Here is a 25,636-nt window from a genome sequence, read left to right on the forward strand (position 1 = left end):
AGTGAAAGTAAATAAACACACACCACGAAAAATCCTTTATTTGGAATAAAAGACAAAAAAACACAGTTTCACCATTTTATTAAAATCCTCCAATACCCATCCAGGTCTGACATAATCCACACGACACTGTCATCTCTGCTACAGAACAAGAGTGCTCTGCATGAGCTTCACATAGCAATGAAGTGAATCACGTGGTCAGCTGAGACTTCAGCAATCCAGACTTCAAGATTAGCAAATCTGCCTATCATTCACATAAGAGGCAATATCTGAGTGGATAGAGTGCTCACCTAGGGAGCATAAGGTCGCACGTTCTGTACCCGGTAAATTTTTTTTTTATTTTTAAATTTTAACTTATATTTATAATATATTTATAAATATAATTTAATTATGCACTGAGGGGAGGAGCCGGACATCAGCTGTGAGCTCTCTCTATCTCTCTCCTTTCTCTCTCTCCTTTTTCTCTCTCTCTCCTTTCTCTCTCCTATATCTCTCTCCTTCCTTGCTCTCCTTTCTCTCTCTCCTTTCTCTCTCTCCTTTCTTTCTCTCTTTTCTTTCTCTCCTTTCTCTCTCCTTTCTTTCTCTTCTTTCTCTACTTTCTCCTCTCTCTTTCTCTCTCTCTCTCTTCCTTCTCTTTTTCTCTCTCTTCTTTCTTTCTCTTTCTCTCTCCTTTCTCTCTCTCCTTTCTCTCTCTCTTCCTTCTCTCTTTCTCTTCCTTCTCTCTTTCTCTTCCTTCTCCTCTTTTGCTTCTCTCACTTTCTATATTTCTCTCTCTTCTTTCTCTCTCCCTCTTTCTCAGACCTGGCGATGATCAGCTGATGCGGTCACCTGACGGCATCAGCTGACACTATAAGTCGAGCGGTGAAGCCGGCTTTTTACCACCCGGCCGGCTAAACTATCAGCTGATGCTGTCGGACAGGAGTCTGCACTGAAGTGTGTAGTTTGTTTTGTTTTTTTTGCACTGATGCATCAGCTGATTGTATAACAGTCGTTTATACAATCAGCTGCTGTGTCATATGATTCAGGCCCTTGAACCTGACACATCATCTGATCGCTTTGCCTTCCAGCAAACCGATCAGATGATATTGGATCCGGAATGGACCGCGCGGGACCCTTGACCCAGGATTACTGCGGAGGAGGGTTCTTTATTTCAATAAAGATGGAGTCACTAATTGTGTTGTGTTTTATTTATAATAAAAATATTTTTCTGTGTGTTGTGGTTCTTTTTAATCGGTACTAGAAATTCATGGTGGCCATGTCTAACATTGGCATGCCACCATGAATTTCGGGCTTAGGGCCAGTTGATAATATACAGCTAGCCCTAACCCCATTATTACACAGCAAGCCACCATCACCAGGGCTGTTGGTAGAGTTAAAAAAAGACACTACACAGAGAAAAAATATTTTAATAGAAATAAATACACAGACACATTAGAGACTCCATGTTTATTACTCCCTCTTATCCCTCCACGATCCAGCTCTTCTGTCTTCTTTTGCCTTCAACACATGCAGCTCTGCTACATCAGTGCAGTGCAGTGTTTTTGTGGGGCCCCGGGTACGCTGATGCAGTGTCGGTGCATTACCTTCAGGGACTCCACGTAGATGGATCTGTCTGGTCACAGGTAGGAAACCTTCTTTCTTGATTGTCGTGACGCCACTCTCAGATTTGCGGTCAGTGGGGACCGCCACTGCAGGTTAAGGGATGCCTGGGGCTGATGGTGGGTGCAGTCAGTTGTGATAGCCTCCTGAGAGTGAGGCAAGCTCCAGGGCCCTGTGTAGGTGTGTAGAACTACAAGGCGCAGAATGACTCCACACAAGCAGGATGTCTTTCAGGGTTTTTACTCACAGTTGATGGCAGGGTGAGTGACCCGGGCATAGCTGGGATGAACCAAGTGGGAACCAGGTATCCTTCAGGCTGACTTCTGATGGTGACTACCAACTCGCCTTCCTTAGCCCTTGGTGGTTTGGGGTAACCCCGACTTTTAGTCCCTATGGGGGTCACCCAGGGAAGATGCTGCAGCCTCTCTCCCCTTCGTTTGCCGTTTGCTTGTCGCCTGGACCAGGCCACTCCAGCTACTTGCCTCCTGTGACCTATGGGCCCTAACTGTGGCTACGTGGCTGCGGCTTTTGTGGTGTTGTGGCGTGGGCTTTGAGAGCCCCACACTGGCAGGTTTAGCAAAAGAAAGCTGGATCTATCTCCGCTTCGGGATCTGCCGCCCGTTTGGGCCTGGTACTCCCTAGCAGTCTCCTTACTTCCCACTCCGTGCTCTCTCTCTAGCTGAGATGGGTTTCGGGTAGCACTCCTAGTTGACCGTTCTCCCCCGTCGGTAGCCACTGCGCGGACGCTGTCAGACTACAGCAGCCCACGGGATCTGCTCCTCACTCGAGCTCCCTGGACTCTGCACTGAACTGGCTCACTGCTCCTCCTCTCCTGTTCTTGCCTACGCCACCTAGCAACCAGACTCTCTTACCACACCCCTTGAGAGGAGATGGAGGCTTTTGGCCCCCTCCACTATTCCAGTGGAGGTCAAGGCTTTGCCCCCTCCTAGGATCCCCAGGGGTCCTCTCAAAGGTACATGTGTGAGACCTGATCACTATGCGCCTGTGTAGTCACACCTCGGTCAGCCTTCTGGATTACCTGTGTTGTACTGTTCCCAGCATGGGTGCAGTACTCAGTGGTGCCTGACCAGGTCAGGGGCGCCACATTCCCCCTTAGTTATCACCAGCACGTCCTCGGGCTGCAAGACAACATTTTAAAATGCATAAAACATTAAAACATGTAAAACATTTTAAGATCACCAGGCACCATACATCACCACCCTCCACCCACAAGTCCGTTAACCCACCCAAAACCCTTTCACGTTGGCCGCGCCTTCAGCCACTTCTAGCAGGATGTAGAGGCGGCTTTCATGGGCTGGTGGTCTTCAGGGTATACCTGGCCTGGTGGATCCGCGCCTTCAGCCTCTTCTGGCAGGATGTAGAGGCGGCCTCCACAGTTGGTGCTGACCAGGTACCCTCTTTGTGGTGGAGAGCCAGGCCCCATAAACAGGCATGCTCTCTGGTTGCAGGTGAGCCAAGGCCCTATATACGGACGTGCTCCCTGGTTGCAGACGAGCCAAGCCCCTAAACAGGCTGACTCTGGTGGTGGTGGTGCCCTCTGGTGTAACTATTTACACTGCGAGAGTTTGTGGCTATAGCCAGTCCATAGCCTTAAGGTTTATTTCTCACATCAGTTTATGTGGGCACATACTTGAACTTGTAAAACGTTGCAAAACTTTTTCAAAACTTATCAAACTGGTAACTTCTGTACTTTACTTTGCGGGCCGCGCCTGGCATGGCGGCGGCCTGGTCTTGGCGGGCCGCGCCTGGCATGGCGGCGGCCTGGATCAGCGTCGCTGTTGCAGTGGGCTCTGTGCAGGCTGAGCTGGCCGTCGCTGCAGCAGTCTGGGCTTGGCGGGCCGCGCCTGGCGTGGCTGCGGCCTGGTTCAGCACCTCACTTGCGGCGCGGACGAGCGTTGCTGCGGCGGTGGGGTCTTGGCGGGCCGGGCCTAGCAGGGCGGCGGCCTGGGTCAGCGTTACGCCTGCGGCGCGGATGAGGGTCGCGGTGGCAGCCGGTTCTTTGCGGGCCGGGCAGGGCATCGCTGCGGCGGCCTGGGCTTGGCGGGCCGCACCTGGCGTGGCTGCGGCCTGGCTCAGCGTCGCCGCGCCGGGCGCCTCTTCAGGGACCGCGGGCGTGGCAGCAGGGGTCGGGGCATCCGGGCCGGCAGGGGTAATACTGGACTCACCCATCGGTGGCAGCATCGGGGTCTGAGTCGTTGCCACTCGGTCTGGCGCTCGGCGCGCGGCTCTCCCTTCATAGGCCTGAACTGCGGCAGCCATCTCCAGAAGTTCCATGCGTTCTTCTCTGATCTGCTCCACGACCCGGGTCTCCAGTCGGTCGCAGAACTGGGCCAGCTCCCGATACCACCAGGCAGCGGAGCCCGGTTCTGGGTTTCTGCGGTCAGACGCCATTTCTTCTGCGCCCTCTTCTGCACGATTTCCCAGCAGTGGACTCGTCGTTGCCTCTAGTAGCAAGCTGTTCAGTTTCCGCTCTGCCTCTTTCAGCAGCTCCTCTCCCAGCAGCAGGCTTCTGGCTCCCTTTCTGTCCCGACGTCTCTGGACGCTTCCGCTCTCTTCACAAGCGAGGTCAGAACTCTGCAGGGGATCTCTGGGTAGCCACACCTCTTCGTGGGCGGTAACTTCTTCCAGCGCGGGCTGCTGTTGTTTTTCAGCGCGCTTTTCATGGTGGCAATATGGCGGCGCTTCCAATTTTTCAAGCGGACCGCCCAGGCACATGGTCACCTGTCTGAACAGGTCTAGTCCTTATCCTGTTCGTGACGCCAGATGTGGGGCCCCGGGTACGCTGATGCAGTGTCGGTGCATTACCTTCAGGGACTCCACGTAGATGGATCTGTCTGGTCACAGGTAGGAAACCTTCTTTCTTGATTGTCGTGACGCCACTCTCAGATTTGCGGTCAGTGGGGACCGCCACTGCAGGTTAAGGGATGCCTGGGGCTGATGGTGGGTGCAGTCAGTTGTGATAGCCTCCTGAGAGTGAGGCAAGCCCCAGGGCCCTGTGTAGGTGTGTAGAACTACAAGGCGCAGAATGACTCCACACAAGCAGGATGTCTTTCAGGGTTTTTACTCACAGTTGATGGCAGGGTGAGTGACCCGGGCATAGCTGGGATGAACCAAGTGGGAACCAGGTATCCTTCAGGCTGACTTCTGATGGTGACTACCAACTCGCCTTCCTTAGCCCTTGGTGGTTTGGGGTAACCCCGACTTTTAGTCCCTATGGGGGTCACCCAGGGAAGATGCTGCAGCCTCTCTCCCCTTCGTTTGCCGTTTGCTTGTCGCCTGGACCAGGCCACTCCAGCTACTTGCCTCCTGTGACCTATGGGCCCTAACTGTGGCTACGTGGCTGCGGCTTTTGTGGTGTTGTGGCGTGGGCTTTGAGAGCCCCACACCGGCAGGTTTAGCAAAAGAAAGCTGGATCTATCTCCGCTTCGGGATCTGCCGCCCGTTTGGGCCTGGTACTCCCTAGCAGTCTCCTTACTTCCCACTCCGTGCTCTCTCTCTAGCTGAGATGGGTTTCGGGTAGCACTCCTAGTTGACCGTTCTCCCCCGTCGGTAGCCACTGCGCGGACGCTGTCAGACTACAGCAGCCCACGGGATCTGCTCCTCACTCGAGCTCCCTGGACTCTGCACTGAACTGGCTCACTGCTCCTCCTCTCCTGTTCTTGCATACGCCACCTAGCAACCAGACTCTCTTACCACACCCCTTGAGAGGAGATGGAGGCTTTTGGCCCCCTCCACTATTCCAGTGGAGGTCAAGGCTTTGCCCCCTCCTAGGATCCCCAGGGGTCCTCTCAAAGGTACATGTGTGAGACCTGATCACTATGCGCCTGTGTAGTCACACCTCGGTCAGCCTTCTGGATTACCTGTGTTGTACTGTTCCCAGCATGGGTGCAGTACTCAGTGGTGCCTGACCAGGTCAGGGGCGCCACATTTTCACTCCGTGAGTAAGAAGGAGCTGCTGCTTGTAAGCGGTGACGTCACCACTGACAGGCGCGTTGCTATAGCAACGGCGATCTCCGTTATTGACTGGCTGTGGCAGCCGGTTTATAATGGAACGGGGAAGCAGACCGGGAACCCGACTGTGTGCCAGAGCATGTCGCCGGTACACCGGGATGCACAAACGAGCACCGCATACTGGAGAGATGCACTGACAGGTCATACATGACGCATCATAGTCATGTGACCAGTCTGTAGCCAATGAGATAACAGACATGTGACTGGTCACATGGCTATTTTGACGTCACGGAAGGTCCTATCAGTGCTGGTTACCGGGAGGATGCAGCGATCATCGGAAGGAATAGCAACATGAGACAGAGTGCAGGACGAATCACGGGGACCGGTAAGTGTTATGGCAATGTTTATTAACTGTATGTGTACATTTATAATGTGTTTTTATGTGTTTGTGATTGCCTCCCATTGTTTTCAATGGGGTTCGAGAGGATCGTCGAACGGGGCACCGTTCGACGAACCGAACCGAACTCGAACTCCAGGGGGTGGCTCATCTCTAGTGAATATACCAGGTCCCATTAACAAATTAATCATTTTAAGACCATTGTATTATAGCGAAGCTGCAACTAACTGACTCATAGTTGTCAAAAGATCTAAATTTGCGGGAATTGTTTCAATATTTCAAATACAATCAATGCAAAATTGACCATGTCCCAAATTAAAAAGAGAGATGGTCGATGTAAACCCCACCACAAAGTGGGAGTTCTTCTCTGGTTTGGGGTCATTCCCAGGTGTGACCAGGCGCAGGACTCAAACATCCCGATTTTGCAAACAATATTAGTAAGTATGCTGATTGTGATGGTGGGATATTGTAGATCATGTACCATTTTGTGTGGGTTCATGTTTTGGGCGTGGTGGTTTGTGTATTCGATGTATTGTTTATCCTGACTGCAGAGTTAGGCTATGTGCGCACGTGTGCGCTCTGCACCGCACAGAAAAGGTGCGCTTCAGAGTGCAGCTGAAAAGCTGCGTTCTGAAGCGCATGGTGCCGGCAGAGAACGTGCGCTCTGCATGCTGCCTCTCCCTATAGACAGCATGTAAACCGCACGAAAGAAGTGACATGTCACTTCTTAGAACGCAGCGTTTCGGGCAGCAGCCGAATCGCTGCGTTCTAATATGCCACATGCCCATGGCTCCTGCACAATCTCCATAGATTGTGCTGGGGACGCAGGACGCATGCAGTTACGCTGCGGTGTAGAACGCAGCGTAACTGCATGCAATACGCACACGTGCACACAGAGCCTTAGAACTCCTTGAAGTGCTTCTGTCCCTAGGTGTGGGGGAGGGGACCTGGAATCCACCTAAACTCCCTGCTTACCTGAGGAATTAGTTATTCAGTCTGGCTGAGCAGGAGAAGAGAGAAGGAGTAAGATTGATCCTCTGAGGAGAGGCTGACACCCCAGAGATACTGAGACATTCCGATTTCCCTGGAAAAGGACTGCTGGAGGATTGTGACTCATCCCTGGGACATTTATGCCATTACTGGACTATTTCACCCCTTGTGTGGAGGATTACTTGATGGTCATTCTGTATTGCATGGAATAAATATGCTTTGGATTGTTCATCCATCTCTCGCTCTGTTGATTGTGTGATGTGGGAGAAGGACCCCGTCAAAACTAGTGACAGCAGTGGGATCAACAGAGCGCAGCCCAATGGAGATCCAACCCCAGAGTGAGTACAGAAACTGGACTGCATCAAGTCTACAGGAAAGAGCCGGCGATCTGGGCCTGAGCTACCACAGACTAAAGCGGGCTTTACACGCTATGACATCGCAAACAATTGCTAGTAATATCGAGCGTGTAAGCACCCGCCCCCGTCGTGGATGCGATATCGTGTGATCGCTGCCGCAGCGAACATTATCGCTAAGGCAGCGTCACACGCACTTACCTGGTCAGCAGTGTCGCTGTGACTGCCGAACAATCCCTCCCTCAAGGGGGAGGGACGTTCGGCATCACACCGACGTCACCGCGACGTCACTAAGCGGCCGGCCAATCAAAGCGGAGGGGCGGAGATGAGCGGGATGTAACATCCCGCCCACCTCCTTCCTTCCGCGTTGTGGCCGGCGGCAGGTAAGGAGATGTTCCTCGCTCCTGCGGTGTCACACACAGCGATGTGTGCTGCCGCAGGAGCGACGAACCACATCGATAATCAACCATTACCGATTTTTGGTTTTGGGACGACCTCTCCATGGTGAACGATTTTCACCATTTTTGAGGTCGCTTAAGGTCGCTGGTAAGTATCACACGCTGCGATATCGTTAATGATGCCGGATGTGCATCACTAACAACGTGACCCCGACGATAAAACATTAACGATATCGTAGTGTGTAAAGCTCCATTAAGTATAGAGGCCTTAATTGACCTACTGGTGGGTGCGAGCCAATCCACCTCCTCCCAAATGTCTGACAGACAAGCACAGAGGACGGGGATCTCTGCCCCAAAAAGCCAGTGGTTGGTGTGGTTCAAAAAAGAGATGGCATCTCTTGGCCCCGGTGTATCTCAGGAGTATAAGAAGGAGGCTGCTTGCCAAGCACAGCAGAGACAAGAAGCAATGGGACTCCAGAGGGAGTAATGTGAGTTCGAGTGTAAACCCAGCAATCCGGGAGCCTGTATGGATCACCGGGGCAGACTTCAAGACATTTGATGAGGCTTCCGGATATGTGGAAGGGTTCTTTAAGGACTTTGAGAAGCAGTGTGTCGTGATGGAGGTGCCCCACTCTGGCCGGATGCGTTTGTTAGTGGGACTCCTGAACGGAAGCCTGGCAGAGGCTTATCGCACCATTGACTCACAGCAGAACCAGGATTACAACATTGTAAACCGGACTATCCTGGATTACCATGCCATCACCCCAGACTCACATAGGGCACAGTTCCGAGACCTCCCATGCACCACAGAGGGATCGTTTAGGATGTATGCCCATAAGATGTCCCAGGCATGTCAGAGATGGCTGGAAGCGGAAGACACTTTCACTGTGGAAGACATTATTCAGGTATTTCTTATAGAACAATTTCTTTCCAAGTGTCCCTCAGAAATACAGAAATGGGTCAGAGAGCGCACACCATGCACATTGGATCGAGCTGCAGCCCTGGCTGATGAGGCCCTTACTATCCGACCACAATGGAGGGGGCTTCTGGACAATAAGCCACAGCCTGCTCCTGCTCCCCGACCGTCTCCAGTTATATCTGTCCCTCCACGCAGCTGCAGGCCGATGACAACCATGGCTCACAATTCTGAGCCCCAACAGTTCCGACCATGCCCTGGGGGAATTATAGAGAGGTAATGTTATGGGTGCGGGCAACCTGGGCACCTGCAATCCAGTTGTCCCGCAAGGACTCGGAGGGACCCCCACGCACCTTCACCTTGTCCGATGCATCTTGTGCAGTCCATCCTGCCTGAAGAAGAAGTACAACCACCTCCACCGGAGTGTACCACTGACCCCTGCACTATAGATGCACCTGTTGGAGTGTATGGCCTTTGGCCTTTGTCACCAGGTTCTTCTACTACCTTCCTCCAGAATGCACAATGGAAGGAGTACGACGTAGAGGAGAGGTTATCAATGTGGGCAGCCTGGGCATTTGCAAAACACTTGCTCTGCTGGTCAATTGAGGAATGACCTTGCACCAAATTGACCTTCATTCGATGTTCATTCTCTACAGCCAAATACAAGGGAGGAAGAGTTCTCACCCCTTCAAATTGACTTGCCTAATGACTCAGACACTCGTGGTCGACCACTAGGGGTTTATGGGGTGCGAGCCACAGCCCCAAGTTCCTCTCACCATCAAAGTAAGCACTTACAGGAGGTTGCGCTGGATGGAAAGAGAGTCATTGGATTTTGTGACTCTGGGGCATTTTTTACAATAGTTGATCCCCGGGTGGTTCAGCCAGAGGTGATACATCATGGTCCAGGGTTTGTAATTGAATTGGCTAGAGGACAAAAGGAGGAATATCCCAAAGGTGACCGTAGATCTGGACTTTGGCTTTGGGGTCAAGCAATTTATGGTTGGGGTGATGAGCGGCCTGCCTGCAGAAATTCTCCTAGGAAATGATGTGGGAGATCTAAAATGCCGATTTGTGGGTGCAGGACACACAGTTTCAGTGAAGGAGGACACAAAGGGAAGCATGTCCTTCCAATCCTACTGCTGTACAAGGGACTATTCACAGCTGAGCAACAGGGACTTAAGTGAGGTGGCCAAAGATCTGTGTAGACCTCAAGACATACTCACTTATTAAAAAGGAGGGAGAAGTTGTGATGGTGGGATATTGTGGGTCATGTACCATTTTGTGTGGGTTCATGTTTTGGGCGTGGTGGCCTGTGTATTCGATGTATTCTTTATCCTGTCTGCAGGGTTACAACTCCTTGAAGTGCTTCTGTCCCTAGATGTGGGGGAGGGGGCCTGGAATCCACCTAAACTCTCTGCTTACCTGAGGGATTAGTTATTCAGTCTGGCTGAGCAGGAGAAGAGAGAAGGAGTAAGATTGATTCTCTAAGGAGAGAGGCTGACACCGCAGAGATACTGAGACACCCCGATTTTCCTGGAAAAGGACTGTTGGAGGATTGTGACTCATCCCTGGGACATTTATGCCATTACTGGACTATTTCACCCTTTGTGTGGAGGATTACTTGATGGTCATTCTGTATTGCATGGAATAAATATGCTTTGGATTGTTCATCCATCTGTTGCTCTGTTGATTGTGTGATATTGGAGAAGGACCCCGTCACACAGAGTATGAACTGAGCAAGTACAAAGATCGAGAGCTCTTGTGCCTCTATTAGTGCCTGCCTTGACACTATAGTCAGTTTAGCTTGTGATTGCATTTCTGTTATTCATGCCAAATTTACCTGCCTCATCCTGATTTCCCTGGTGTAGTGGCAATCGGGTAATAGGATGGGTTAATGAAAGCTCACAGCTGCCACTAAGCCCTAGATTAGTAATGGTTATGGGTCTATGAGATGCCCCCATTATTAATCTTATAAGTGAAAAGAAATAAACAGAGATACCAAAAAAATCCTTTATTTGAAATAAAATACAAAAAACACCCTCTTTCTCCAATTTATTAACCCCACAAACAACCAGTAATCAACACGAGATCCCACGACGATCCCGACTCTATTAAATCCTGAAGTTGCTGTATACGGGCACATACATGACTGCCTGCAGCGGCTGCAGGCAGTCACTGACTGAGCCGCAGCTGTGAGCGGTGACGTCACTGACTTTATGTGCGGTCACAGCTGGAGGTTCCCACAGTACCCTACCTGTGACCACAGGTTAACTCACCTCAGGTGAACTGTTTGAACTCAGTGACCTCACATTAGGGGAACTGAGTTAAATCAGACCTGAATCTTGTGGCAGAAAACAGTTTTTTTGGCCAAGAGATGCAGATTTGGTGCTGAAATTTATACACCAAATCTGCATCTCCTGGCAAAAAAAACACATCAAAACACAATGCGGTTTTGATGCAATTTTTTACCAGGAGATGCAGATTTTGTGCAGGAATTTGGTGAATAAATTCCAGCACCAAATCTGCATCTCTTGGCAAACAAACGTACAAAAACGGTTTGACACCATTTTGGTGCGGTTTTCTGACAGGATGTACAAATTTAGTGCTGAAATGTCGGCACCAGATTCCTGCACTACATTTACATCTGGCATAAAACTGCACTGAAATGGCATCAAAATTGTTTTTGTGCTTTTTTTTTGCCAAGAGATGCAGATTTAGTGCTGAATTTTATACACCAAATTCCTGCACCAAATCTGCATCTTCTGACTAAACAAAGAATGCGGTTTTGATGCGTTTTTTTGGCCAGGAGATGCAGATTTGGTTCAGGAATATGGTGTATACATTTCAGCACCAAATCTGCATCTCCTGGCAAAACAAACTGAAATTGAAAGTGCTGCTGAATTGTTGGAGTGCAAGACATGGCTGTGACCATCAATCCAACAAATGGAAGCAGCTTGAAGATGAACGTGCTGCAGGAGTGTTGAACTGCGGTCTGGCAGTGGCTTGCAAATGAATATGCTGCCATATAGTCAGAACCGGCAGCACTTTCACTTTGAAACCGCTGCCCGATTGTTGGATTGCGGGTCACAGCTGTGTCTCGCACTCCGACAGTCAGGTCACCGGAAGTCATACAGTTAGAACCCGGCTAAGACCTCTGGTGAACTGAGTGACATCATTGTTCACAGCCGGGCTCCCCCCGCTGCTGTCAGTAATTCCCAGAGCCTTAAGAGAGCAGATGTGTTTCCCTTCTCTCCAGGCTCCAGATGTAGCAGCTTCAGGATCATCATGGGACCCTGTATGGACTACGTTGAATCTTCAAGAGTGTTGGGGGTTAATAAAGAGAGTGTGTGTATTTTATTACAAATAAAGGATTTTTTCGGTGTTTTTGACTTATTTCTTTTCACTTATAGGATTAGTAATGACGGTGTCCGATAGATGCCCCCCATTACTAATCTCGGACTTAGTGGCAGCTGTGAGCTCTCATTAACCCCTTATATTACCCCAATTGCCACCGCATCAGGGCAATCGGGATGAGCCACTGCTACCACTGACACAGGACTCCTGATCCCTGTCAGGCCAAGACTCACAATCTCACCTGCCCCGACCGTGCATCTCTTCCTCCCTCCCTAAGGGCACAATATTACATCTGATTGCAAGAGGATATTTTGCGTACCCAATTTTGGGACTGCACCAGGCAGACCCTATCCTACAAGCGGTCTCTCATATTTATTTACCCTCATTCGGCCACTGCTGACAAAGTTTGGTCTCAGACGGCTCTTCCACAGGAGTTGTTGGTATACATCTTCTCAATAGGGATCTCACATCTGGCAAGTCCCAGAATGACCCCTGCAAGTACACTAATTTCAGCCACCATCCTTTATTACTTATTGGACTTTTCCAATGTTCTAGTATATTCTATAAAAATAGAATATACGTTTCAGCATTACGTAAAGGCATTCACCTTGTAATTCCTCACCCACGGCTCTTCACTTTTTTTTTACTCTTGAGTACTCCTCCTGACATGTTTTCTTGGGAAAGGCTGATGCCTTCAGCCGAAACATTGGATGTACTACACGTTTCAAATTTTTTTCTTGTAACACCCAATAAAAGCATTATGGAAAATGAACTTTTTTCTTTTTACTCCTTTCTTTTTCTTTTTGAGTGCCGAAGCATTACCTCCTTATAGTAATAGGGGTGTCTGATAGATGCCTCCCATTGCTAATCTCTGGCTTAGTGGCAGCTGTGAGCAGTCACTAACCACTTATATTACCCCGCTTGCCACCGCATCAGGCCAATCAGGATGAGCCAGATAAAGCCCGGAATTGTCACATCTAATGGATGCAACAATTCTGGGCAGCTGTGGGCTGGTATTTTTAGATTGGGGGGTCCAACATCCATAGCGCCTCCCATACCCCTGCTGTCTGCTTTACCGTGGCTGGATATAAAAAATGTGGGGACCCTATGTATTTTTTGTCCCTTCTATTTTGATATTCAGCTATGGCAAAGCTCAAAGGTGGGGGCAGTACCTTGCCGCTGTTTTACTTGCGCTGGCTATCAAAATAGGGCTGGAGCCTACTTAATTCTTTTTAAATTATTTATTTACTTCTTTTTAAACTACTATACAGAAAACTGACTGCAACCAATCACAGGTTGGGGGCATCTATAGCAGTCTGCAACCAATCACATTAACTGGCACAGAGGATGGGCGGGGGAAACAGTGGACATTCATGAACCTTAATTAGTGGGCATGGAAGAGAATCTCACTGCAGTGTGATCCTCTGGGAAACATGGTATGTATAACTTATCTTGCTCTTAGTACCATTTAACTTCCACCACACTCCCCTATGGATAATTTACAGCCCAAATGTCTCGTCCCCATTGATTTGATCATGGTTAAGTTCAGTGTCACATTTGCTTGCCGATCTTGATTTTTTTTCCCATGCTTTGGGCGGACTCAAATAGGCAGAGGTTCATTCATCAGTAAACCTGACAACTTTTGAAAATAATGAGTGTCATTTTTGTCCTATTAATGTGAATGATGAGTATACTGTGCATTCATTTTATGGCCCATGCATAGCCTGAATTGATCCTAATTCTGTTTCTAGAGCCGTCTTATACTAAAGCTCCATTATTCATTATGTAATTAAAACATATTTATAATGTTGTTTTTTCATTGTTCTTTGCTCCGTTCTTGTTAGTATTTTTTGGGTTAATATTATTTTGTGGACCAACAATGAAATGTGACCTGCGCTAAAATATTATCTTTGTTTTATCCCCATTTGTTACACTCTGGTTCATCGCACGGTGAGTCACTGCTAGAGATGAGCGAACCGGTCCCGGTTCGGCTCGAGGCGGTTCGCCGAACGGGGGGTCTGGCTCGAGTTCGGCTCGTCGAACGTTCGACGAACCGAACTCGAGCCCATAGGAAACAATGGCAGGCAATCACAAACACAGTAAAACACCTAGAAAACACCCTGAAAGGTGTCCAAAAGGTGACAAACAACTCACAACATAACACAAACACATGGGAAAGTGACAAGGACATATACTCATGTGAAAACAAAACAGCTGGACAAGGAAAAAGAGGGAGACACACAGATATATGAGTATATGCAAAGAAACATCGATTCCATTATTGTGCAACTTGAGCCCTGCTCATTTTAGGCTTCCAATCTGGATAAATTGCCTGAGCTCGCCACGTACGCCTTGAGGATCTTGTCGTGTCCTGCAGCCAGCGTTCTCTCGGAACCTGTCTTCAGTGCTGCTGGGGGTCTGCTGGCAGATAAGCACACGTGTCTGTCCACTGACAATGTGGACCTGGCTCTCAGAGGACTTTTCTTCCCCTGGGTCAGCCAGGGGAGGCGAAAGGCACGCGTATTTTTGAGAGTGCTTCATGCAAAGCATCTTTTTCTTTGTCAAAAGGGGGGCTCAACCGATGCCAGTCAAGTGGGGTGTGTGTGGCCCAGTTAGTGGCAACGAGGGAGACTGTGGTTGGAGTCCCCTCGCTGTGTCTCTAAAAGAACCAAGATGAACAAGTCATGGCTCTCAGAGGACTTTTCTTCCCCTGGGTCAGCCAGGGGACGGGAAAGGCACGCGTATTTTTGAGAGTGCTTCATGCAAAGCATCTTTTTCTTTTTCAAAAGGGGGCTCAACCGATGCCAGTCAAGTGGGGTGTGTGTGGCCCAGTTAGTGGCAACGAGGGAGACTGTGGTTGGAGTCCCCTCGCTGTGTCTCTAAAAGAACCAAGATGAACAAGTCATGGCTCTCAGAGGACTTTTCTTCCCCTGGGTCAGCCAGGGGACGGGAAAGGCACGCGTATTTTTGAGAGTGCTTCATGCAAAGCATCTTTTTCTTTTTCAAAAGGGGGCTCAACCGATGCCAGTCAAGTGGGGTGTGTGTGGCCCAGTTAGTGGCAACGAGGGAGACTGTGGTTGGAGTCCCCTCGCTGTGTCTCTAAAAGAACCAAGATGAACAAGTCATGGCTCTCAGAGGACTTTTCTTCCCCTGGGTCAGCCAGGGGACGGGAAAGGCACGCGTATTTTTGAGAGTGCTTCATGCAAAGCATCTTTTTCTTTGTCAAAAGGGGGGGTCAACCGATGCCAGTCAAGTGGGGTGTGTGTGGCCCAGTTAGTGGCAACGAGGGAGACTGTGGTTGGAGTACCCTCGCTGTGTCTCTAAAAGAACCAAGATGAACAAGTCATGGCTCTCAGAGGACTTTTCTTCCCCTGGGTCAGCCAGGGGACGGGAAAGGCACGCGTATTTTTGAGAGTGCTTCATGCAAAGCATCTTTTTCTTTTTCAAAAGGGTGCTCAACCGATGCCAGTCAAGTGGGGTGTGTGTGGCCCAGTTAGTGGCAACGAGGGAGACTGTGGTTGGAGTCCCCTCGCTGTGTCTCTAAAAGAACCAAGATGAACAAGTCATGGCTCTCAGAGGACTTTTCTTCCCCTGGGTCAGCCAGGGGACGGGAAAGGCACGCGTATTTTTGAGAGTGCTTCATGCAAAGCATCTTTTTCTTTTTCAAAAGGGGGCTCAACCGATGCCAGTCAAGTGGGGTGTGTGTGGCCCAGTTAGTGGCAACGAGGGAGACTGTGGTTGGAGTCCCCTCGCTGTGTCTCTAAAAGAACCAAGATGAACAAGTCATGGCTCTCAGAGGACTTTTCTTCCCCTGGGTCAGCCAGGGGACGGGAAAGGCACGCGTATTTTTGAGAGTGCTTCATGCAAAGCATCTTTTTCTTTGTCAAAAGGGGGGGTCAACCGATGCCAGTCAAGTGGGGTGTGTGTGGCCCAGTTAGTGGCAACGAGGGAGACTGTGGTTGGAGTCCCCTCGCTGTGTCTCTAAAAGAACCAAGATGAACAAGTCATGGCTCTCAGAGGACTTTTCTTCCCCTGGGTCAGCCAGGGGACGGGAAAGGCACGCGTATTTTTGAGAGTGCTTCATGCAAAGCATCTTTTTCTTTTTCAAAAGGGTGCTCAACCGATGCCAGTCAAGTGGGGTGTGTGTGGCCCAGTTAGTGGCAACGAGGGAGACTGTGGTTGGAGTCCCCTCGCTGTGTCTCTAAAAGAACCAAGATGAACAAGTCATGGCTCTCAGAGGACTTTTCTTCCCCTGGGTCAGCCAGGGGACGGGAAAGGCACGCGTATTTTTGAGAGTGCTTCATGCAAAGCATCTTTTTCTTTTTCAAAAGGGGGCTCAACCGATGCCAGTCAAGTGGGGTGTGTGTGGCCCAGTTAGTGGCAACGAGGGAGACTGTGGTTGGAGTCCCCTCGCTGTGTCTCTAAAAGAACCAAGATGAACAAGTCATGGCTCTCAGAGGACTTTTCTTCCCCTGGGTCAGCCAGGGGACGGGAAAGGCACGCGTATTTTTGAGAGTGCTTCATGCAAAGCATCTTTTTCTTTGTCAAAAGGGGGGGTCAACCGATGCCAGTCAAGTGGGGTGTGTGTGGCCCAGTTAGTGGCAACGAGGGAGACTGTGGTTGGAGTCCCCTCGCTGTGTTTTACATGCTTTTAGAAGGGCATGAAATGGCTTGGAGGTTGACTTTCATCATATGCAAACTGTTGGCTACCAAAATGCTGCCTTTCCAACAACTGTGGTTATAGGCAATGAGGAACATACTGATGAAGATGAGACGCAGATACCCGATTGGGATGACAACTTAAATATTCGGTCAGGGCAAGAAGAAACTCGGTCTGAGGGGTAGGGGAGTGCAAACACAACAATTGATGATTAAGTTCTAGATCACACCTACTGTCAACCCACAGTCAGACACTCGAGGAGGTCAACAGAGGCGGTGGAGGAGGATGCAACCGACGTCGAAGTAACCTGGCGCCTTCCTGGACACAGTCGGAGCACTGGTAGCACGTCTACAACTGCATCCTCAGCCACCACTCTGCCTCTGAGCATTATTCGGGGTGGATCAACAGGTCGCATGGCCTCTAAGCCTTGCCTAGCCAGGTCCTTTTTTGACATAGAAAAAGATCGCCCAAATTATGTGATCTGTAAAATTTGTCATGGTTCTCTTAGTAGAGGTCAAAACCTCAGCAGTTTGACAACTTCTTCCATGAATCGTCACATGAATAAATATCATATGGCCCGATGGGAAGCTCACCGTGCTGCAATGCGGCCTAGCGGAGCGAACCATCCACCGCCTGCCCCTTCCAGTGCATCCGCGCGCTCGTCATCTTCTAGGACTGTGGGGACAGCTGTCACACCTGTTTTTCCACCCACAACTTCCACCACTGTAACCGCAACAGGCAGTTTGCTTGGTAGGTCGTCAGTTGGTTTGGAAGGGGAAACAAGTGAGTGTGTACAGCTCTCTCAGACATCGATAGCACCAACTTTGGATGAAGGCAACATCATGTCTCCGCCTGCACTTTCCTCACAAAGCTGCATTTTTCCAGGGACACCCGACTCAACACCGTCTACACACAGCAGCCAGATCTCTGTCCCTCAGATGTGGTCAAATAAAAGGCCACTTCCTGCGACCCATGACAAAGCGAAGAGGTTGACTCTATCCCTCTGTAAGCTGTTGACTACAGAAATGCTGCCTTTCCGCCTAGTGGACACACAGGATTTTAGAGACCTTATGTCTGTCGCTGTGCCCCTGTACCAGATGCCTAGTCGCCACTACTTCTCTAAGAAAGGTGTGCCCGCGCTACACCAGCATGTCGCACACAACATCACCGCTTCCTTGAGAAACTCTGTGTGTGAACGGGTGCATTTCACCACCGATACTTGGACCAGTAAGCATGGACAGGGACGTTACATGTCGCTGACTGGCCACTGGGTAACTATGGTGATAGATGGTGAAGGGTCTGCTGCACAAGTCTTGCCGTCCCCACGACTTGTGTGTCAATCCTCTGTCTGTCCAAGTTCCGCCACTGCTTCTGCATCCTCCACCTCATCTGGGTCCTCCACCTCCGCCCCAAGCCTGCCTGGTCAGGCCACCAGCGTTCTCACTGCGCAGAAGGAATCACGCACCCCTCATTACTATGCTGGTAGCAGAGCGCAACGGCATCAGGCGGTCTTTAGCTTGACATGTCTTTGAAATAGGAGTCACACAGCGACTGAGTTGTGGGCAGCTCTGGAGACTGATTTTGATAAATGGTTGTCTCCACTCAACCTGCAGCCTGGTAAGGCCGTGTGCGACAATGCTGCAAACCTGGGTGCGGCCCTTCGCCTGGGCAAGGTGACACACGTGCCTTGTATGGCTCACGTGTTTAACCTTGTTGTCCAGCAATTTTTAACACACTATCCCGGCCTAGATGGCCTTCTGACCAGGGCACGGAAACTGTCTGCAGTGCTCACTTCCGCCGTTCAACCGCCGCACCTGAGCGACTTGCATCGCTCCAGAAGTCTTTCGGCCTGCCGGTTCATCGCCTGAAATGCGATGTGGCGACACGCTGGAATTCAACTCTCCACATGTTACAGCGACTGTGGCAGCACCGGCGAGCCCTGGTGCAATACGTCATGATGTATAGCCTGGGCCAACGAGATGCAGAAGTGGGGCAGATCACCCTGATGGAGTGATCTCAGATCAAGGACCTATGCACCCTTCTGCACAGTTTCGACATGGCGACGAATATGTTTAGCGCTGACAATGCCATTATCAGCATGACGATTACAGTCATTTACATGCTGGAGCACACGCTAAACACTATTCGTAGTCAGGGGGTGGGACAACAGGAAGGGGAGGAACTACAGGAGGATTCATATGCGCAAGACACAACAACATCACCAAGGTCCAGACGTTCATCATCACCAACGCGGCAGGCATGGGACCATGGGGGACAGGGATCAACAAGGGCGCATGGTAGCAGGTGAGATGTTGAGGAAGGTGCAGGAGGACATGAAGATATGGAGGACGAACTGTCCATGGACATGGAAGACTCAGCAGATGAGGGGGACCTTGGTCAAATTTCAGTTGAAAGAGGTTGGGGGGAGATGACAGAGGAAGAAAGAACGGTTAGCACCTCTATGCCACAAACACAGCGTGGACTTGGTGCGCATGGCTGCGCAAGACACATGAGTGCCTTCTTGTTGCACTACCTCCAACATGACCCTCGTATTGTCAAAATTAGAAGTGATGATGACTACTGGCTTGCCACACTATTAGATCCCCGGGACAAGTCCAAATTTTGTGACATAATTCCACCCATAGAAAGGGACGCACGTATGCAGGAGTATCAGCAGAAGCTGTTACTCGATCTTAGCTCGGCTTTTCCACCAAACAACCGTGCAGGTGAAGGGAGTGATTCTCCCAGTTGTAACTTGACAAACATGGGACGGCCTCGTCATCTTCAACAGTCTACCCGTACCAGTAGGACCGTATCTGGTGCTGGTAACAGCAATTTTATGGAATCTTTTCATAATTTTTTTAGACCCTCCTTTGCAAGGCCACCAGAGACAACAAGTCTGACACATAGTCAACGGATGGAGAGGATGATACAGGAGTATCTCCAAATGAACATCGATGCAATGACTTTGCAAATGGAGCCTTGCTCCTTTTGTGCTTCAAATCTAGAAAAATGTCAAGAGCTCTCCAGTTACGCCTCGAAGATTTTGTCGTGTCCAGCTGCCAGCGTTGTCTCTGAACGTGTCTTCAGTGCTGCTGGGTGTGTGCTGACAGATAAGCGCACGCGTCTGTCCAGTGACAATGTGGACAGACTGACGTTCATCAAAATGAACAAGTCATGGATCCAGAAGGAATTTACTACCCCTGTGTCATCCTGGGGAGAGTAAATGCTTGTGGATTTGGAATGTGCTTGATGCAAATCAAAACATCCTGTTTGCAACTAGGGCACAAGTGCTGCCACTGATAAGGTGTCTGTGTGGGGCCCAATTTTTGGAAAAAAAGGGAGACTCCGCTTGGAGTAACCCTTGCTTGCTGTGTTTTTTAAAAATGATACAAGATGAACAGATCTGAAGGCAAGATGAAGCCAACATCATGTCTCCGCCTGCACTTTTCTCACAAACCTGCATTTTTCCAGGGACACCCTACTCAACACCGTCTACAGACAGCAGCCAGATCTCTGTCCCTCAGATGTGGTCAAATAAAAGGCCACTTACTGCGACCCATGACAAAGCTAAGTGGTTGACTCTATCCCTCTGTAAGCTGTTGGCTACCGAAATGCTGCCTTTACGCGTAGTGGACACACAGGATTTTACAGACCTTATGTCTGTCGCTGTGCCCCAGTACCAGATGCCCAATCACCACTGCTTCTCCAAGAAAAGCATGCCCGCGCTACACCGGCATGTCGCACACAACATCACCACTTCCTTGAGAAAATCTGTGTGCGACAGGGTGCATTTCAACACAGATACTTGGACCAGTAAGCATAGACAGGGTCATTACATGTCACTGACTGGGCACTGGCAAACTATGGTGAGAGATGGAGAAGGGTCTGCTGTACAAGTCTTGCCGTCCCCACGAGTTGTTTCAATCCTTGTTCTGTATGTAGAAGTTAATACACTGCTTCTGCCTCTTCAACCTCGTGTGGGTCCTCTACCTTTGCGCAAACCCTGTGTGGTCAGGCCACCCTTCCTTGCAACTGCGCACAAGGACTACCACACACCTCCTTACTATGCTGGCAGCAGAGCTCAATGCCATCAGGCGGTCAAAGTTTTACTTTGAAATGTATGGGAAATGTGAGTCACACCGCTATTACAGAGAATAGTAGTCAGGCAGGGTCAAAACATTAATTGAGGAACAGGAACAGAATGGGACGGCCAGGACTTAATCAGAAAACAAGCAGAGGTGAAATGCGTATCGGCCAACAAGGTACATAAACAGCAAGCAGGAAAAGTAGTCAGGTAACAAGCACACAAAATCATAAAACTGAACTGGGGGTAAAATTAACCAGAGGTTCATAGCTATGTCTGGCAGTGGTCTGCAGACAGGATGGGCATAAAAAAGGGTGTGGTGTCTTCCCATTGGTTGTAGCTGAATGATGGTATTTCATCTGTGAGATACCCACCAGCTACATTCAGCCAGAGATTCTGCATCTGTCAAGGTAATGCAGCCCAGTGGGTGAGCATAACCTGCGTCCACCTGCGCCGCTGGCATCGACTACTCTCCCATCATCAGCACTATTCATGAAAGGAACACGTTGTCACCTGGCGACCGGAGTACAAATTGACGGAGCGGACTCCGTTGGTGACTTAACAGCCGTGTGCGGCAATGATGCAAACCTGGCTGCGGGCCATCCTCAGGGCAATGTGACACACGTGCCTTTTATGGCTCACGTGTTGATCCGAATTCTCCAGCAATTTTTAAAACACCATCACGGCCTACATGTCCTTGTGCAGCGGGCACGCTCGCTATGTGCTCACTTCCATCGTGCGCACACAGCAGCTCAACAACTTTCATCACTCCGGAAGTCTTAGGGTCTGGCAGTTAAACGCCGGAAATGCGATGTTCCGACACGCAGGAATTGGAATCTGCACATGTTGCAGCGTGTGTGGCAGCACCGCAGAGCCCTGCTGAAATACGGTAAGACATATAGCCTGGGATAAGTTGATCCAGAGGTGGTGCAGATCACGCTGCTGGAGTGGTGTCAGATCAAGGACCTATGCACCCTGCTACACAGTTTTGAAATGTCGACGAAGATGTTTAGCACTGGCAATGTCATTCTCAGCGTGACAATTCTGGTCATCTACATGATGGAGCACACTGTAATTATTATTCGGAGTCAGGTGTTGGGACAAGAGGAAGGGGAGGAAGTACAGGAGGAGTCATATGCGGAAGGGATAACAAGATCTACGAGGTCCAGATGGTCAGCGGCACCTATGCGGCAGTCATGGTGAGGGAGAGGGATTAACAAGGGCGCATAGTATCAGCAAAAAGTGTTGATGAAAGTGCAGGAGCCCATGAAGAAATGGAGGACGAACTGGCGATGGGCATGGAAGACTCAGCAGATGAGTGAGAGCTTGCTCACATTTCGGTTGTGCGAGGTTGTGGGTAGAGGGCAGAGGAAGGATGCACGATTCTCACCTCTCTGCCACCAACACACCAAGGACTTGGTCCTCCTGGATGCACAAGACACATGAGCGCCTTCTTGCTGCACTACCTACATGACCCTCGGATTGTATGAATTTGAAGTAATCCTGAATACTGGGTTGCCACACTGTTAGATCCCCGGTACAAGACAAAATTTGGCGAACTAATTCCTGCCATAGAAATAGACGCACGTATACAGGAGTATCTGCAGAATGTGGTACGCAATCTTAGATCTACTTTTCCACTAAACACCAGTGCTGCACAGAGTGAATCTCAACACTTTGTCATGGATAGGAGGAAATGGTCTTTTACTTGTCCACATCGGAGGGACCGAGGGATGGCTGCTGTGCTGAGATGGCGTTGAGTACGGTGTCCCTGCACAGTTGCACTTTTGGTCATATCCCAAAATGAGTTGAAAAAGGACAGATGCTGTTGGAAAGGGGAACAGGTGTGTTGGAAAGGGGAAAAAAATTTGGGTCCGTGGATTTGGTGGTTAAACAACTGTAACATTTGCTGAAGAAACAACATCTGTTACAGTGGGACTGGCAGATTTGGATAAAGTGGTATATAATCTGTGACCGCTATATAACAAAAATTAATAAGAAAAGAAAGAGAAAGGTATATATCACCTTCAGCAGTCAGTGTCCACCGTGCTCCCAGTTGGAAAAGGAGAGGTTGGCAACTTGAAGGTTTGGTGGAGGATACAGAGCTGTGTGGCTATGAAACTAATAGTAGCCTGAACCGAGTTAGACGCCATTCGGATCTGGAGACTGTGAGCCCTGTTAGCGTCACAGGGTCCACATGCCCACCCAGCCCAGGAACTCCCTGTTAACAACACAGGGGCCATTGAGTACGCTGACCGTGTGCGTAGGGGCCACACCTGTGGACAGCAGGCGCATCAGCAGCAGCAGGCCTGTTAATGCCACTGGGCTGCACAAGCAGGACTGTTAGGACAGGAGCTGGTCTTAACCGTTCTGCGTTACCAACTGTGGTGGTGGCCTGCATCCACCACCCTATCCCTGCCTACCTCTGGCCTAAAGCCGCAATGGGTTCAACACATGGAGGTGTGCTCTTTCGGAGCATAATAGAAGACTGCGCACCTCCTTGTTGGCTCCAGCCCCTTTTATAACCTGGGTCCGCCCCAAACCAGGGTGAACCACAATGCACCTCCTGGAGACAAAAGCAGAGTGACACGTCATGAGTGGCATAACTAGCGTCCTATTTGGAAACGCAACTTCAATGATGACCTCATGGCTGCCATGACCCAAACACCTCACCAGTCATCGTCTGACCATCAATAATGCGGTGACAAGTCATAGGTGTGGGCCTCTGCAAGCCATTTGGGAGGACACCTGATGCCCTGTGGTCTATATGGGACCCCCACATCAGGGCCAGGGCCAAAGAGTTCATTACCGGACCTAGTCTCTGATGCAGGAAGTGCCTGAGCATGCTCAGTAGCATGAAATACAGTCTCTGAAAAAAGACTATCAGCTTTAGCATGGTGTCTAGGCACAAAACAGGACTTAGACCCGGCACAGAATGCAAGCACCTGTGCAAAGAGGCTTTTCACACTTAGTGTGGGAGCATGCGCTGTATCCCGAAATGAAGACTTAGCGTCAGGAATGGCACAGTCAGGCTGAGCATACTCACTAGGCGAAACACTGTAATTATGCTGCAGCTGGGGTACATCGGCACACGCATGCGCACTAGCTGCCTCTCCACACTTAGACGTGGAGGGGAAATTTGTCTTGGAGATGCTGTCTATGAACAGAAGGAAAAGCTAAAGGAAGCCTGACTTTCTATCCCTCCGAATTATGAAATGCAGCAATGAATTCCATGAGTTTGCTATAACATTAGCGTAGCTAAATGTGCATGAGGGTGTGATGTAGAGGTGCTAGAAATAGCTTGTCACCAGTGGGGCACTAATGGAATACAACAGCCAGTTCTATGATGCCACAAAATGGCAGTATTTTGTGCTATCATTATAGCTTATTAAAAACAGAGCACGAGGTTGTCATGCAGAGGTGCTGCACATAGATTTGCAGTAGTGTGAATAGACAAAAGTACAATAGCCACGTTTAGGATACAACTAGGTACACTGAGTGTTTGCTACTATAAATGGCTGAGTTTAAAAAAGTTTGAGTGTGCAATGCAGGCAGACGTGCTGCAAATAACGTTCCAATACTGTGAATTGACAAAAGTACAATAGCCACGTTTAGGATACAACTAGGTACACTGAGTGTTTGCTACTATAAATGGCTGAGTTTAAAAAAGTTAGAGTGTGCAATGCAGGCAGACGTGCTGCAAATATCGTTCCAATACTGTGAATAGACAAAAGTACAATAGCCACGTTTAGGATACAACTAGGTACACTGAGTGTTTGCTACTATAAATGGCTGAGTTTAAAAAAGTTTGAGTGTGCAATGCAGGCAGACGTGCTGCAAATAACGTTCCAATACTGTGAATTGACAAAAGTACAATAGCCACGTTTAGGATACAACTAGGTACAGTGAGTGTTTGCTAGTATAATGGCTGAGTTTAAAAAAGTTAGAGTGTGCAATGCAGGCAGACGTGCTGCAAATATCGTTCCAATACTGTGAATAGACAAAAGTACAATAGCCACGTTTAGGATACAACTAGGTACACTGAGTGTTTGCTACTATAAATGGCTGAGTTTAAAAAAGTTTGAGTGTGCAATGCAGGCAGACGTGCTGCAAATAACGTTCCAATACTGTGAATTGACAAAAGTACAATAGCCACGTTTAGGATACAACTAGGTACACTGAGTGTTTGCTACTATAAATGGCTGAGTTTAAAAAAGTTAGAGTGTGCAATGCAGGCAGACGTGCTGCAAATATCGTTCCAATACTGTGAATAGACAAAAGTACAATAGCCACGTTTAGGATACAACTAGGTACACTGAGTGTTTGCTACTATAAATGGCTGAGTTTAAAAAAGTTTGAGTGTGCAATGCAGGCAGACGTGCTGCAAATAACGTTCCAATACTGTGAATTGACAAAAGTACAATAGCCACGTTTAGGATACAACTAGGTACACTGAGTGTTTGCTACTATAAATGGCTGAGTTTAAAAAAGTTTGAGTGTGCAATGCAGGCAGACGTGCTGCAAATAACGTTCCAATACTGTGAATTGACAAAAGTACAATAGCCACGTTTAGGATACAACTAGGTACACTGAGTGTTTGATACTATAAATGGCTGAGTTTAAAAAAGTTTGAGTGTGCAATGCAGGCAGACGTGCTGCAAATAACGTTCCAATACTGTGAATTGACAAAAGTACAATAGCCACGTTTAGGATACAACTAGGTACACTGAGTGTTTGCTACTATAAATGGCTGAGTTTAAAAAAGTTTGAGTGTGCAATGCAGGCAGACGTGCTGCAAATAACGTTCCAATACTGTGAATTGACAAAAGTACAATAGCCACGTTTAGGATACAACTAGGTACACTGAGTGTTTGCTACTATAAATGGCTGAGTTTAAAAAAGTTAGAGTGTGC

The sequence above is a fragment of the Anomaloglossus baeobatrachus genome, chromosome 3 (genome assembly GCF_048569485.1).
Source record: "Anomaloglossus baeobatrachus isolate aAnoBae1 chromosome 3, aAnoBae1.hap1, whole genome shotgun sequence".
Lineage (NCBI taxonomy): Eukaryota > Metazoa > Chordata > Amphibia > Anura > Aromobatidae > Anomaloglossus > Anomaloglossus baeobatrachus.